This window comes from Bufo bufo, chromosome 6 (genome assembly GCF_905171765.1).
Source record: "Bufo bufo chromosome 6, aBufBuf1.1, whole genome shotgun sequence".
In the NCBI taxonomy this organism is placed as follows: Eukaryota; Metazoa; Chordata; class Amphibia; order Anura; family Bufonidae; genus Bufo; species Bufo bufo.
Genome location: NC_053394.1, coordinates 411,241,138 through 411,257,276, shown reverse-complemented (window position 1 = coordinate 411,257,276; position 16,139 = coordinate 411,241,138). Strand labels below are relative to the sequence as shown.

At 43.6% G+C, this 16,139-nt stretch overlaps 1 non-coding gene across 1 annotated transcript; it reads left to right on the top strand.

Moving 5' to 3' along the window:
- Positions 1 to 2,982: 2,982 nt before the first annotated feature.
- On the top strand, positions 2,983 to 3,173 carry LOC121006502. The gene has a single exon (XR_005780318.1). It is a non-coding gene; the product is annotated as a U2 spliceosomal RNA (small nuclear RNA).
- The last annotated feature ends 12,966 nt before the right edge of the window (positions 3,174 to 16,139 follow it).

Genomic DNA, 16,139 nt, shown 5'->3' with positions numbered 1-16,139 from the left:
TCCTACTCAGCTTCCTCCTCCTCTTCTTCCACCTGCTCATCCAGTCAGCCACACACCTTCACCACCAACTTCAGCACAGCCCGGGGTAAACGTCAGCAGACCGTTCTGAAACTCATATGTTTGGGGGACAGGCCCCACACCGCACAGGAGTTGTGGGGGGGTATAGAACAACAGACCGACGAGTGGTTGCTGCCGGTGAGCCTCAAGCCCGGCCTGGTGGTGTGCGATAATGGGCGAAATCTCGTTGCAGCTCTGGGACTAGCCGGTTTGACGCACATCCCTTGCCTGGCGCATGTGCTGAATTTGGTGGTGCAGAAGTTCATTCACAACTACCCCGACATGTCAGAGCTGCTGCATAAAGTGCGGGCCGTCTGTTCGCGCTTCCGGCGTTCACATCCTGCCGCTGCTCGCCTGTCTGCGCTACAGCGTAACTTCGGCCTTCCCGCTCACCGCCTCATATGCGACGTGCCCACCAGGTGGAACTCCACCTTGCACATGCTGGACAGACTGTGCGAGCAGCAGCAGGCCATAGTGGAGTTTCAGCTGCAGCACGCACGGGTCAGTCGCACTGCGGAACAGCACCACTTTACCACCAATGACTGGGCCTCCATGCGAGACCTTTGTGCCCTGTTGCGCTGTTTCGAGTACTCCACCAACATGGCCAGTGGCGATGACGCCGTTATCAGCGTTACAATACCACTTCTATGTCTCCTTGAGAAAACACTTAGGGCGATGATGGAGGAGGAGGAGGAAGAGGGTTAATTTTTAGCACTTTCAGGCCAGTCTCTTCGAAGTGACTCAGAGGGAGGTTTTTTGCAACAGCAGAGGCCAGGTACAAATGTGGCCAGACAGGGCCCACTACTGGAGGATGAGGAGGAGGATGAGGATGAGGATGAAGCAGGTTCACAGCGGGCTGGCACCCAACGCAGCTCGGGCCCATCACTGGTGCGTGGCTGGGGGGAAACGCAGGACGATGACGATACGCCTCCCACAGAGGACAGCTTGTCCTTACCTCTGGGCAGCCTGGCACACATGAGCGACTACATGCTGCAGTGCCTGCGCAACGACAGCAGAGTTGCCCACATTTTAACGTGTGCGGACTACTGGGTTGCCACCCTGCTGGATCCACGGTACAAAGACAATGTGCCCACCTTACTTCATGCACTGGAGCGTGATAGTAAGATGCGCGAGTACAAGCGCACGTTGGTAGACGCACTACTGAGAGCATTCCCAAATGTCACAGGGGAACAAGTGGAAGCCCAAAGCGAAGGCAGAGGAGGAGCAAGAGGTCGCGGCCAGCTCCTCTGAGGGCAGGGTTAGCATGGCAGAGATGTGGAAAAGTTTTGTCACCACGCCACAGCTAACTGCACCACCACCTGATACGGAACGTGTTAGCAGGAGGCAACATTTCAATAACATGGTGGAACAGTACCTGTGCACACCCCTCCACGTACTGACTGATGGTTCGGCCCCATTCAACTTCTGGGTCTCCAAATTGTCCACGTGGCCGGTGCTGGCCGGTGCTGGCCTGCCCGGCGGCCAGCTTTTTGTCTGAACGTGTATTCAGCGCGGCAGGGGGCGTCATTACAGACAAACGCAGCCGCCTGTCTACAGCCAATGTGGACAAGCTGACGTTCATAAAAATGAACCAGGCATGGATCCCACAGGACCTGTCCATCCCTTGTGCAGATTAGACATTAACTACCTCCCCTTAACAATATATTATTGTACTCCAGGGCACTTCCTCATTCAATCCTATTTTTTTTTTCATTTTACCATTATATTTCGGGGCAACCCAAAGTTGAATGAACCTCTCCTCTGTCTGGGTGCCGGGGCCTAAAAATATCTGACAGTGGCCTGTTCCAGTGGTGGGTGACATGAAGCCTGAATCTCTGTTATGGGACCTCTCTCCTCTGCCTGGGTGCCTGGGCCTAAATATGTGACAGTGGCCTGTTCCAGTAATGGGTGACGTGAAGCCTGAATCTCTGTTATGGGACCTCTCTCCTCTGCCTGGGTGCCTGGGCTTAAATATTTGACAATGGACTGTTCCAGTGGTGGGTGACATGAAGCCAGATTCTCTGTTACGGGACCTCTCTCCTCTGTCTGGGTGCCGGGGCCTAAAAATATCTGACAGTGGCCTGTTCCAGTGGTGGGTGACGTGAAGACTGATTCTTTGCTGACATGAAGCCAGATTCTCTGTTACGGGACCTCTCTCCTCTGCCTGGGCCTAAATATCTGACAATGGACTGTTCCAGTGTTGGGTGACGTAAAGCATGATTCTCTGCTGACATGAAGCCAGATTCTCTGTTACGGGACCTCTCTCCTCTGCCTGGGTGCCGGGGCCTAAATATATGACAATGGACTGTTACAGTGGTGGGTGACGTGAAGCCAGATTCTCTGCTATGGCATGAAGAGACAGATTCTCTGCTATGGGACCTCTCTCCAATTGATATTGGTTAATTTTTATTTAGTTTATTTTTATTTTTATTCATTTCCCTATCCACATTTGTTTGCAGGGGATTTACCTACATGTTGCTGCCTTTTGCAGCCCTCTAGCTCTTTCCTGGGCTGTTTTACAGCCTTTTTAGTGCCAAAAAGTTCAGGTCCCCATTGACTTCAATGGGGTTCGGGTTCGGGACGCAGTTCGGGTCGGGTTCGGATCCCGAACCTGAACATTTCCGGGAAGTTCGGCCGAACTTCTCGAACCCGAACATCCAGGTGTTTGCTCAACTCTAGTTACAATACTGGATATTTTATGAAGAAAAATGGGTGGTTCGAGACGGTTTTAAACTCTCCATATTCTTTTAATTTATCCAGTTGAAAAAGTAACGAATTCTTTTAATTTAAGCCAAAAAAGGGTTGATATTTTAAAAAACAGTAAAGCAATTTTAAAAGAAATCGAGAATGAAAAGTTGACATCCCCTATTAAGAAGAACTTCTAGCGAAACCAAATGTAAGCAAATATGGAAAGACAAGTATTAATTATCTTTTTATTTCACAGAAAGACCTGGCCTGAAGCTGCTCTTATCAGTTTAATATCTGATACGTCCCCTATCTGGGGACCATATATTAAATGGATTTTTCGAACAGGGAGATGGAAAAATAGCTTGCTCTGTCCACTCCACTGTCCACTGACCTGGTATTGCAGTACCTCCAGGACCGGTGCACCCCTTCTAATCCAATATGAAAAAACTGAATGAAAAAGATGGATTGCAAGCATCCTTCCAGCAAGCAAGTGGAAAGTTGCTGTGTCCTCCTGCCTCAGGAGTCTGCACTTCAGCTTCTCCTCTGTCAGCCCATTCAGTGCAGTACTGCTTTCTGCATATACCTGCATCTAGTCTGTCGATCTCCTAATTGCATCAGCTGTTGGCTAGTTCCAGCACCAAGCAACCCAGCCAGCCAGTGTCCTCACACCCTAGATCTAATTAAGACTGATTGGTTAATTGGCTTATCACCTGAATGAAGTGTTTGGACCTCCACGTTTGATTTGGGCCTGTTGTGCACACCTGGGAGGGCTGCTGAGTTGTCCCTGGGAATTGACCCTTTTGTAGCAAGTTGGCTGGATGTAACCATTTAGCTTTTCCAGTGCTTCAATAAATGAGTAAAGTTTGCCTGTCTCCCCCTCTTGTGGATCTTTTGAACTGGATTACTTGGAGGCTAAAAAGTAGTCCAGCACTTCCTATGTATCTGCAGCAGCAGCTGGACCTACCTTGTCTGGACAATGGACGGAACACTGCACGTGTCACAGGAGGCTTGTCAGGTCAGGTCAGGTCAGGTCAGTGGATGACATCACAAGGGACCTGACGGAACACTCAACAATGGGACCCTGACATCACAATCAACAACAATGCATACCCTTTTTTTTTTTCTTTCTTTCTTTTTTTTTTTTCACTACTACTTCTCCATTCACTCCTCGTATAATGTTTTCTGCTTGGTGTGCTTTGGCACCAGAAATTGCGTGCGAAGAAAAGGCGTGGCCAAAAGTTGCGGGTGGGCGGAGCTATGCAGATGTTGAACACAAAGAGGAGCATGCTGGTGATTTCTAAGCGTAGGAGGCACGCACGTTTTCCCTGGTTTGTGAGAGAAAGAAGCCTCCCGGACTGTGTCTTGGTCTGGGGCCTGTAGTCTATTGCCTTCAGAAGTGCTCTGCATTGGGGACCATCGGCCTGTACTGCGAACCCTTTCAGGTTATCGCTTCTCGGCCTTTTGGCACGATCTTAACTGATTGTGTCAGAGGGCAGGTAGGTTATCATGGATCTCTATCCTCGGCCTTGTCTGTTTTACAGACCTGCTGCTATTGGGGGTGGAAGGAAGTGGTGGCCTGCTTTATCAGGACATCTGGATCTGGAGGATCGTGGGAGACCTTTTCTCGTTGGACTACGGACCCGGCTGGCTGGACGGAGGCGATCACAGCTCATCGGGCTGCTTGCTTTTTGGATTGAAAGATGGAATTTGTGGGAAATGAAAGGAGATTCCCCAGGGAGAGTTCTCGTTTGGATTTCTTTTTTGAGAACTACCCTCTTAAGGATACAATTTGTTTTTTTTGTTTCGCCTGAACAACGGCAAGGTAAAGACTTACTTTTTATTTACCGTGAAATTTTGTGTCCTATTTTTCAATTGGAAAAAACTTTTTGTATACAGTCTTTTTTTTCTAGAGGAATTTATGATATAACCTTAATAAATTCCTTTATTTGTGAGAAAATCTTTACCCTCTATGAGCATAATAGAGGGAAAGATGCTTTTGTTGGATTGAAGGTTGTTCCCCTGTTTCAGTATCAGACTAAATTGGTGACTGTCCAGATATACAGCCCTTTTGTGTCCGACCAGGAGATAAGTTATTTGTACCAATTTTGTGAAAAACTTACTTTGAAGTCTTATGGTAAAACAAGCTTTGGAGTATGGAACGGAAAGAGGGTGTATGAATCTATTTTCAGAAAAGATCCAAATGAAAAAGGAGGAGTGACGAGACCTCCTCCTATTATTTATGTAAATAGAGTTCGGAGGTACCTTTTTTTTACAGGTATGCCCAAATACTGCAAGAGCTGCAGGAAGTATGGGCATGGTGACTTCGATTGCAAAAGATGCAAAGACTGTGTTTTTGAAGTACATCAGGAAGATCAGTGTCCTAAAATAAAGATGGAGACAAATCAAGAGCAAGACAATAGTGAAAATAGGGAAGCTGCATCTCAATACAGAAGGGAAGTGGAGAAAGTAGCTGAAGATCTATGTCAAGAAAATGAGGTGATGAAGGAGATATTAAAAAAGGATAATGTGGGATGAAGGAAAAAAAAAGGAAAACTTCACTGAAAGGAGATCAAGGTGTGTCTTCAAAAGAATCTGTGATTGAAACAGAGGGAAGCTCTCTTTTTGATGAAATTGATAGATTAATTGAAGCTCCTGAGGCTAGTGGCAGTGTAGGTTGCAGCCTACCTTGTGGTCAAGAGCAAATGGACTTTGAAGAAAGAAGGTTGAAGAGAAGTTCTTGTGAAAAAGATAGCCTGTCTGATGAGGATTCATTAGACGGGTCTGGAAAAAAGAGAATAGTTGAGTTAATTGGTTCTGTGTCACCGAGTTCGGGTGAAGAAACAAATTTGAGAGAAGAGTCTGAGAAGGGCGGGGGAGTGAGCCCTAAAATTAGTGGTGTTGGATGATTAAATGTTCAAGGTTTTAATAAGTACAAACGTGCGGCTTTATATGAATATTTAGGAAATTAATTTGTAGATTTTGTGTTCTTACAAGAATGTAATATTAAGAAAATGATAGATTAGGAATATTTAAAAGAGGGCTGGAATGGAAATTGTATTTTTTCTGGCGGAAATGAAAATAAGAATGACGGTATAGGTTTGTTATGTGGTAAAGATTGGGAAATTTTGGGGGATTGTTCCTGGTAGAATTTTGAAGGTATCATGTAAAAAAGTTAATATTAAGGTGAAGTGTTGTTGTGTTTATGCATACCCGGAGAAGAGCAAGAGAAAAGACTTATTAGAAATATTGCAGCTATTTCTCTCTGGTACTGAGCTGGTTATCATTGCTGGAGACTTTAATTGTCGTATAAATAGAAAAAAAGATGCTTCAGTTTCTGTTTTAAAGGATATTTTAGATGCAGGAAATTTAACAGATGTTTGGGAAGCTTGTGGAAAAAAGGAGGAAGAGATTACTTGGAGGAATAAAATGTATGAATCTAGAATTGATTATTTTTTTGTTTCAGAGCATTTTGATATTGGTAATTTTACTTCAGAGGTTTGCTGCTTTTCTGATCATAATCTGATAAAATGTGTTCTAAATCTGGGAAAAAAGGAGTTAAAAAAATCGACATATTGGAAATTAAATGTTAAATTGTTAGATGATATGGAAGTTAGAAAAAAAATTTGTAGTATTTTTAGGAATTTAGGTTTTAAAAAAAGAAGTATGATAATATTCTATAGTGGTGGGAGTTTGCGAAAGAAAAGATAAAATGTTTCTTTATAAAAGTTAGTAAAAGGAAAGCAGAGGAAAAAAGGAAATTGTATAATCTTTTAAATGCTAGGCTACAGAGTTTTTATGTGTTTCAAAAAAGTGGATTAGATTTTGAAGAAGACATTGATTTTGTAAAAGTGGAGATTAAAAATATGTTATGTGAAAGAGGAAAAGAAATTATTTTTAATTCAAGGGTTAAAATTCTAGATGAAGATGAAAAAAATGTTCAAAAATTTTTTCAAAAAAATAAGGTAAAAATGATGTGAGGTCGATATGGAAAAAAAGTTGGAAAAAGTTAAAAAAAATTATGGGAATTTATATGATATGAAAAATATTGATGAGTCCTTGAGTAACTATTTTTTAAATACTGTGGAAGGTAAACTAAATAGTGAGCAACAAAATTGGTTAATGAGTAAAGTAAAAAAAGAAGAAATATATAATACTATAAATAGTTTTGGAAATGCAAAAACGCCAGGGTTAGACGGGCTACCTATTGAATTTTATAAGTCTTTTTGGAATGTAATTGAAGATGATTTTAGCATTGTCATCTGGTGGTTTTATCTAAAAAAATAGTCCCTAAGTCCTGGTCGGAAGGTGTAATAGTGCTGCTATTTAAAAAAAGTAGTTAAACAGTTGATCAAAAATTGGAGACCAATTACGTTATTAAACTCCGATTATAAAGTTTATGCGAAATTATTAGCAAATAGATTTAAAAGAGTTATTGCATCAGTCATTAATTCAGATCAATCATGTGCGGTACCTGGCAGAAAAATTGTTGATTCTTTGGTTTTAATTAGAGATGTTTTATGGGACTGTGTAGATAGGAAGCAAAAACTAGCCTTCGTTTCAATAGATTTTGAAAAAGCCTATGACAGGGTGTCGCATAATTTCTTGTTTCAGGTGTTAGAAAAGGTGGGATGTCCCAAAAATTTTATCGAACAAATTAAATGTCTGTATTGTAACTCTTTTAGTAGAATTTCGGTAAATGGGTTTTATCAAAAAACGTGAAGATTTTAAGTGGTGTAAAACAGGGTTGTCCGTTGTCCCCAATTTTATTTATTAGTACTATTGAGCCGTTATTATGTGCAATTAGAAAGGATAAAGTGGTTAATAGTTTTTTTATCCCAGGAGGTAAGAATAGTCATGTGAAAGTTATAGCATATATGGATGATGTGACTGTTTTTAACAAAAACCAAAAGAGTTTTAATAGGGTCTGTAGAATATTGGATTAGGAGTGCATCAGGTTTTAAAGTAAATTATGAGAAGTCGAATTTTATGTGTGTTGGTGATTGGATTTAAGAATCAGAGCATGGGTTAATAAGTGTATCAGAATTGAAGATTTTAGGTATTCATTTTTCTAAAACTATCGGAAACGTAAAAAATTGGGAAGCATTGTTGGAAAGAGTGCGAAAAAAGATTAATTTCTGGAACCTAAGGGCATTGACTTTTGAGGGTAAGATTTTAATCATCAAACAAGTTTTATTACCAATTTTTTTATACATTTCTGCTGTACTTATACCTCCTACAAATATCATGAAAAAAATGAATGGTGAAGTTATGTTTCAACTTTTGATGGAAGTCCAAAATGGAGAGAGTAAAGCGAGAAGAACTCTATCTAAAAAAAAATGGGGGTAAAAATTTCCCAGATATAAGGAGGTTTTTATATGTGAAATACTTAGCGTATTGCGTAAGCACTTTGTCTGGCCCAAATACTAACATATAATATGTTTTTTTTTATTAGAAAATATAAGTGGGCAATAATATATCTCAGGAAACCATATAGGTTAGTTCCTCTGGAGTATTACATTGTCGTTGAGTGATGAGAATATAACAAATTAAAAAAATCATAAAAAAGTTTTAAAGCTGCTCGAGTCAAGGAAAATAATGAGTCCCGTGGAAAATTTTACAGAAGGAGTGGTGAAAAAGATTTGGCTGGTTTTATCCAACGAACAGAAAGATTTGAACTGGTGTATCATCAAAGACTGCTTGCTGACTAGGGCCTTTCAATATAGGAGAGACTTAATAAGAAAGGAATTGTGCCCGCGAAGTATGTGTGCTGAAAGTGAAGATGTAATTCACGTGTTTTGGAACTGTAAATATGCACAGGACTTCTGGAAAAAATTGGGTAAATGAATGTACAGCTGGGAAAAAGTGCTATTCATGTAAAAAATTTGGTCACCTTTATTTTAATTGTCCCTATTCTAGACCCAAGGCACAGCCAGGGCGGCAGAAGCAACCAGAGGAACAAGTGGAACCCCAAGGAGAGGAGCCAAAGAGAAATACGGAAGAACAAGTGACCAGAGAGAACAAAGACGGAACAAACAGAAGCGGAAGTCCAGTGATCAGCCGATGGACAAACCCCCTCCAGGTATGGAGAGGGGCCTGCCAAATGAAGCTGATCCGCCTGGCCCGCACTCGGTCCCTGGTCAGCCGGTAAGCGCCGAAGAGGATCCAGGTGGAACCGCGGTATCTAAAAAAAGGAGGGATTACGTGGAGGTGGTGAAGGGGAGCTGGAAGGGGAAGCCTACTGGGGGACCAGGGGCTGATCCTAAAGGCTCCCAACAGAGTATCCCTCCCCACCCAAGTGGTGAAAAAGAAACTGGAATGGTTGAAACAGAATGTACAGTACCAGAAACGGTACTAAGTGAAACCTCTGCCCCGGAGAGGGAGAGGAGTGATGCTGCGGCTCCAATACCTGAGTGTGCGGCAATGAACACGATCTGGAATGCAGAAGAGGCGCTGGCTGCAGGGGGGGGGGGGTCTGCTGAGTGATGGCAGCTCCTCTCCAGTCGGTTCGTTGGATACAGTGACATCCGGGGCTTTTGGTGGTGACATAGACGAGAGTGGAAGCGAAACCTCTGGTCCTGCTGATGCCGTCTGAAGCTGTGTCTGGGTATTTTAAAAGGTAATAACTCCCCTTTTATTCTTTTATCATGGCTTTTTTTAACAGGTATTTCCCTTAACAACAGGAGTGTTCACTCAAAAACTAGGAGAGTAGCCCTTTTTAATTATTTATCTGTTTTTAGTGCTACGGTCTTCTTTTTGCAAGAGTGTTGTGTACCCCATAAGCAAAATTACAAAAAATATCAAGAAGATTGGAAGTATGGACCCTCAGTGTGGTCGGGGTCGAATGGAAGTAAGTCCGGAGGTGTCGCGATTTTATTTAAGGGAAATGTTTTAATAGACCATGTGAGTGAGATTTTACCGGGGAGAATTTTATTAGTAAAAGGTTTTATTGATGGTGTTAAATGGCAGTTTTTTAATTTTTATGGATCTGCAGACAAAAACGAAAGAATAGAAATGCTCGAATTTTTACCTTTATTTATTAATGACTCTGAACCTTTGATTTTAGCAGGAGATTTTAATTGTATTTTAACCCCTTAAGGACTAAGCCCTATTTCACCTTGAGGACTTGGTCATTTTTTGCAAATCTGACCAGTGTCACTTTAAGTGCTCATAACTTTAAAACGCTTTGACTTACCCAGGCCGTTCTGAGATTGTTTTTTCGTCACATATTGTACTTCATGACACTGCTAAAATTGGGTCAAAAAAGTTAATTTTTTTGCATAAAAAAATACAATTTTTACCCAAAATTTTGAAAAATTAGCAAATTTCAAAGTTTCAGTTTCTCTACCTCTGTAATACATAGTAATACCCCAAAAAATAGTGATGACTTTACATTCCCCATATGTCTACTTCATGTTTGTAGCATTTTGGGAATGTTACAAGGCTTAGAAGTTTAGAAGCAAATTTTGAAATTTTTCAGAAATCTTCAAAATCCCACTTTTTATGGACCAGTTCAGGTTTGAAGTCATATTGTGAGGCTTAGATAATAGAATCCTCCCAAAAATGACCCCATTCTAGAAACTACACCCCTCAAGGTATTCAAAACTGGGTTTACAAACTTTCTTAACCCTTTAGGTGCTCCACAAGAGTTATTGGCAGATGGAGAAACAATTTAGAAATTTAAATTTTTTGGAAAATTTTCCAGGAGTAAAACAGGGGTTAACTGCCAAACAAAACTCAAAATGGGTTGCCCTGATTCTGTAGTTTGCAAAAACACCCCATATGTGGTCGTAAACTACTGTTTGGCCAAACGGGAGCACATAGAAGGAGGGGAACACCATATTGGTTTTGGAAGGCAGATTTTGCAGGACTGGTTTTGTTTATACCATGTCCCATTTGAAGCCCCCTGTTGCACCCCTAGAATAGAAATTTCAAAAAGTGACTCCATCTAAGAAAGTACACCCCTCAAGGTATTCAAAACTGGGTTTACAAACTTTGTTAACCCTTTAGGTGCTCCACAAGAGTTATTGGCAGATGGAGAAACAATTTAGAAATTTCAATTTTTTGGAAAATTTTCCAATATAATCAATTTTTTCCAGGAGTAAAACAGGGGTTAACTGCCAAACAAAACTCAAAATGGGTTGCCCTGATTCTGTAGTTTGCAAAAACACCCCATATGTGGTCGTAAACTACTGTTTGGCCAAACGGGAGCACATAGAAGGAGGGGAACACCATATGGGTTTTGGAAGGCAGATTTTGCAGGACTGGTTTTGTTTATACCATGTCCCATTTGAAGCCCCCTGTTGCACCCCTAGAATAGAAATGTCAAAAAGTGACTCCATCAAAGAAAGTACACCCCTCAAGGTATTCAAAACTGGGTTTACAAACTTTGTTAACCCTTTAGGTGCTCCACAAGAGTTATTGGCAGATGGAGAAACTATTTAGAAATTTGAATTTTTTGGAAAATTTTCCAATATAATCAATTATTTCCAGGAGTAAAACAGGGGTTAACTGCCAAACAAAACTCAAAATGGGTTGCCCTGATTCTGTAGTTTGCAAAAACACCCCATATGTGGTCGTAAACTACTGTTTGGCCGGAGGGGAACACCATATGGGTTTTGGAAGGCAGATTTTGCAGGACTGGTTTTGTTTATACCATGTCCCATTTGAAGCCCCCTGTTGCACCCCTAGAATAGAAATTTCAAAAAAGTGACTCCATCTAAGAAAGTACACCCCTCAAGGTATTCAAAACTGGGTTTACAAACTTTGTTAACCCTTTAGGTGTTCCACAAGAGTTATTGACAGATGGAGAAACAATTTAGAAATTTCGATTTTTTGGAAAATTTTCCAATATAATCAATTTATTCCAGGAGTAAAACAAGGGTTAACTGCCAAACAAAACTCAAAATGGGTTGCCCTGATTCTGTAGTTTGCAGAAACACCCCATATGTGGTCGTAAACTACTATTTGGCTAAACGGCAGGACATAGAAGAAGGGGAAAGTCATATGGTTTTTGGAAGGCAGATTTTGCTGGACTGGTTTATTTACACCATGTACCCTTTCAAGCCCCCTGATGCACCCCTAGAGTAGAAACTCCATAAAAGTGACCCCCATCTATGAAACTACGGGATAAGGTGGTTGTTGTTTTGGGACTATTTTAGGGGTAAATATGATTTTTGGTTGCTCTATATTACTCTTTTTTGAGGCAATGTAACAAAAAAAATTCTAAAATTGTTTCTACATTCGCTATTTAGTTTTGTGGAACACCTAAAGGGTTCACATAGTTTGTAAAGTAACTTTTGAATACCTTGAGGGGTGTAGTTTCTTAGATGGGTCACTTTTTTGGAGTTTCTAGTCTAGGCTACATCAGGGGGGGCTTATAATGGGACATGGTGTAAAAAAAAAAACTGTCCATCAAAATCTGCCTTCCAGAAACCGTATGGAGTTCCCTTCGTTCTATGCCCTGCCGTGCGGCTATATAGCCATTTACGACCACATATGGGGTGTTTCTGCAAACTACAGAATCAGGGCCATAAATATTGAGTTTTGTTTGGCTGTTAACCCTTGTTTTATTACCGGCAAAAAGGATTCAAATGGAAATTTTGCCCCCGTTTTTATTTTATATTTTTAACACCGTTCATCCGAGGCGTTTGGTCAAAAGTTATTTTTATAGCGACGACTTTTACGCACGCGACGATGCCCAATATGTATGGCTCTCAGACTTTGGAGACACTAAACAAGCATCCTAAAAACTGCGGCCCTCCAGATGTTGTAAAACTACAATTCCCACCATGCCCTGCTGATGGCTGTAGGTTGTCTGGGCATGCTGGGAGTTATAGTTTTACAACATCTGGATGGCCGCAGTTTGAGGATGCCTGCTCTAAAACTAACTTTTTTTGGGAAAAAAAATTGTTTCCGTGTCTCCAAAGTCTGAGAGCCATAGTTTTTTATGTTCTCTAGTGGACTGTTGGGGATTATAAAAATTTAGTACTCCATGGAAGTGTGATACTCCCTGAAGCAATTGATAATGCAGAGGCCCGGATGATCGGGGCACGTGTCACATTGAGTAGTGGTGTCCTTCCGTATCCCCCTCTTGTGACACACTCTGCATCTTTTTTGGGTTCGTCCCTTCTTTCCAGTATGGGGGACCACACCTGGAAAGTGTTGGCCAGGGACGATCCGGGCGCCTCCAATTCCCGAGGTACTCCGGCCTGCTCTTTCCCGGTCCGAAAAGATCAGGTCTTTGAGGACTGCCTCATAGAATTGGAGGAATGTCCCTGTGCTGCCAGCGCTTCGGGATAGTACAAAAGAGTTGTACATAACAACCTGTACCAAGTAGACCGCAACTTTTTTGTACCATGCCCGGGTTTTGCGCATGGCATTATATGGCTCGAGGACTTGATCAGAGAGATCAACTCCTCCCATATACCGATTGTAGTCGACGATACAATCGGGCTTGAGGACCGTTGCCGCGGTACCTCGCACAGGTACAGGGGTGGTGCTGTTAGAGTGGATTGTGGACAGCATAAGGACATCCCTCTTGTCCTTATATCTGACCAGCAACAGGTTTCCACTGGTAAGGGCACGGGTCTCACCCCTGGGGATAGGTACCTGGAGGGGGTGGGCAGGGAGGCCGCGTTGATTTTTCCACACGGTCCCACAAGCGAACGTGGATCTGGCGGCAAGGGACCTGAACAAGGGAATGCTGGTATAAAAGTTGTCCACGTACAAGTGGTAACCGTTATCCAGCAGTGGGTACATAAGGTCCCACACGAGTTTCCCGGTAACACCCAGAGTGGGGGGACATTCTGGGGGTTGAATCCGGGAATCTCGCCCCTCGTACACACAAAATTTGTAAGTGTACCCTGAGGTACTCTCACAAATTTTGTATAGCTTCACGCCATACCTCGCCCGCTTTGTGGGAATATATTGGCGGAAACTGAGTCTCCCCTTGAACGCAACGAGAGACTCATCAACCGCGACCTCCCTTCCAGGTACGTAGGCCTGCTGAAATGTGGCCCCAAAGTGATCGATGACCGGCCGTATCTTATACAGCCGGTCATAGGCAGGATCACCTCGGGGTGGACATGCTGCATTATCGGAATAATGCAGACATTTCCGGATGGCCTCAAACCGGGGACGTGTCATGGCCATACTGTACAGTGGGGTCTGGTAGAGGACGTCCCCACTCCAGTATTGCCTGACACTGGGTTTTTGGACTAGACCCATATGCAGCACGAGGCCCCAAAATGTCCTCATCTCGGCTGCACTGACCGGCGTCCAGCCACCGGGTCTAGCCAAAAATGAGCCTGGGTTTTGAGCGACGAACTGTTGGGCGTACAGATTCGTCTGCTCCACCATCAGATTCACCAGTGGGTTACTGAAAAAAAAACTAAAATAGTCAATTTCAGTAAACCCCACTGTGGGAATCTGGATTCCAGGATTGCCAGCAAAATCCGGAATCTCAGGCTCAAAGTCCACTGGGGGACACCAGCTAAGTTCATCAGCAGGGGGCTCCGGTGGACTTATTTGGTGGGCCGGGAAACCAGTATGAACCCCAGGGCGGCTCGTACTAGGGTGGGCCACAGGATCCCTAGCATGTGGGGCCCCCGGCTCCGCCTGGCGGCGTCTCCGCCGCCTTGGTGGCTCATCGTCATGCGATGATGATGAGGAGGATGCGGATGATAAAAGGAACGTGGGGTCATCCTCATCTTCACTGGGGCTCTCGGAGTCGACCTCCTCGGCCGAGAACATCCGGCGGGCCATGGGTGTGTGTGCGTGTATGTGTGCGTGTGTGGCAAAAGGTGTTTGCGTACTAAAAAAGGAAAAAAAGTTTGAAAAAAAAGGGCAAGTGTTGAAAAAAAAGTTCAAAGTTGCTGATCAGCGGTACAACGCTGATCAGCGGTGGGGCGGGCGATGCGCTAACAGTGGCCGGACAAAAAAAGTGCCGGACAGTCAGCGCACGCAGAAAAAAAAAAAAGTAGTGGTAAGGGGGCTGGTGGTGAAAGGGGGGGGGGGCTGGTGGGAGGGGCAAGTGGCAGGAGGGGGTCTGGGGTCTGATAGATGGATCAGAAAGAAAGAAAAGAAAGTTTAGTGTAAAAGTTTTTTTTTTCTTTTTCCTAACTTTTCCCTTCTTTCCCTTCCTAACGGTGCCTCTCCCTCACTGACCCTAACCTACCTGGGTGGCGATGGGTGCAGGAGGGTGATGGATTACGATTAGGGGGACTCAGGAGCTGGACGCTGGACGGTGCTGCACGGTCAGGGTGCTGGACAGGAAGAGGAGGGGAGAGAGGAGCGCAGGAAGTTTGAATCTCGCGCCTCTCTCCCCTGCACCAATCAGCACCCTGGACAGCAGTGTTCAGCACCAGGGCCAGCACCGCCTCTCCAAATCCTCGGACTGCGATAGGTGGTGTATAATTACGCCACCGATCGCAGTCTTTTTCCGGTTCATCGGGTCACAGGACACCCGAATGGACCGGAAACACAGAAAACCGCAGGTCTGAATTGACCTGCGGTTTTCTGCGATCGTCGATACGGGGGGGTCAAATGACCCCCCCCCTGCATTGTTACGGGATGCCGGCTGAATGATTTCAGCCAAAATCCCGTTCCGATTAACCCCCGCGGAATTATGACAAATCCTCCTCTCTGCTAAAAAATATAATTTTAGACTTCCGACTGACTGACGTTATTAAAAAATGTAATAATAGTTTACCTGAAGAGGCCGGCGTTACCTGGAGCAATATTAACTGTAAGTCCAGAATTGATTTTATCTTCTGCTCTTATCTAGAGTTGAGCGAACACCTGGATGTTCGGGTTCGAGAAGTTCGGCCGAACTTCCTGGAAATGTTCGGGTTCGGGATCCGAACCAGACCCGAACTTCGTCCCGAACCCCATTGAAGTCAATGGGGACCTGAACTTTTCGGCACTAAAATGGCTGTAAAACAGCCCAGGAAAGGGCTAGAGGGCTGCAAAAGGCAGCAAAATGTAGTTAAATCCCCTGCAAACAAATGTGGATAGGGAAATGAATATAAATAAAAATTAACCAATATCAATTGGAGAGAGGTCCCATAGCAGAGAATCTGGCTTCATGTCATAGCAGAGAATCAGGCTTCACGTCACCCAAAACTGGAACAGTCCATTGTCAGATATTTAGGCCCCGGCACCCAGGCAGAGGAGATAGGTCCCATAACAGAGAATCAGTCTTCATGTCATAGCAGATAATCAGGCTTCATGTCACCCACCACTGGAACAGGCCACTGTCAGATATTTTTATGCCCCGGCACCCAGACAGAGGAGAGAGGTCCCATAACATAGAAACTGGCTTCATGTCAGCAGAGAATCATGCTTCACGTCAACCAACATTGGAACAGTCCATTGTCATATAATTTAGGCCCCGG